Source organism: Leptidea sinapis, chromosome 29 (genome assembly GCF_905404315.1).
Source record: "Leptidea sinapis chromosome 29, ilLepSina1.1, whole genome shotgun sequence".
Lineage (NCBI taxonomy): Eukaryota > Metazoa > Arthropoda > Insecta > Lepidoptera > Pieridae > Leptidea > Leptidea sinapis.
The window spans coordinates 4,589,532-4,590,540 of NC_066293.1; positions in this window are offsets into that span (position 1 = coordinate 4,589,532).

Here is a 1,009-nt window from a genome sequence, read left to right on the forward strand (position 1 = left end):
GGACATTGACATTGAAAATTTGATTGATTAAGTATTCTAAATATCGATTTTATTATTACTGTGTTTTCGAGTTAAGCTAGTCATTTTATACTAAAATAAAATAATAATTTAATGAAGTGGTGCACAACAAAAGTTAGGTATTAACATCATCGTCAGATTCGAACTAACTTTCAGAGCAATCCTATACAATTATTATTAATTACTCTTCATCATCTTGAATTTTTTGCACTTGCCAAGTCACAAACACTTTTTTCCAGACCTCTAGCGTGACATTTTCGCAGTTACGCTTAAAACGCGTAAAGAGCGTACATCTCGTAAGTTTCAATCCGTCTGTATCCAAGAATATGTCGGAGTGAGCATATTTTACATATCTAAATTACTAAGCACTTTATAAAATCTGTAACTTATTTTTCTCGAATGAATCTCTCTTTTTTCTCTTTTATTTGCTCGAACCATTTGACCACGTACAACACACAGCTGCATGGATTGTCGCGGACCCAGTGTTCTGTAAACGGCTAGATCAGTAATTGTATTGGATAGAAACATCCCTCCATTGTGTGACTTCTACTGCATTTACACGGGGAGTGTTCCGAAGAGGTGCGTCACCTGATTCCTTCCGTCAAATTCCACCTTCGCATGATACGCCACAAATAAGCATATCATACCAACCTGGTTGTTTGGCGTATCTCCACAGTGTAGTTTTCAAAAAACCTTCTTCGACTTCAACCAAGCTGTGGAATGAGCTTCCTTGTTTCCAGGAAGATACGACATGGGTACCTTCGAAAAAAATAGGGTACACTTTTCTAAAGGGCCGGCAACGCTTTTGCGATTCCTCTGGTATTGTAAGAGAATGTGTGTGGCGGTGATCACTAACATCAGGTGACAAGTACGCTCGTTTGTCCTCTGTTCTAAAAATTGAATTCACAAGATATGATAAAAAAATAATTCAAATAGATACCTACGTATGGTTGACGTACTGTCGTAGAAGTAAGAACTAACATCAGCTGAC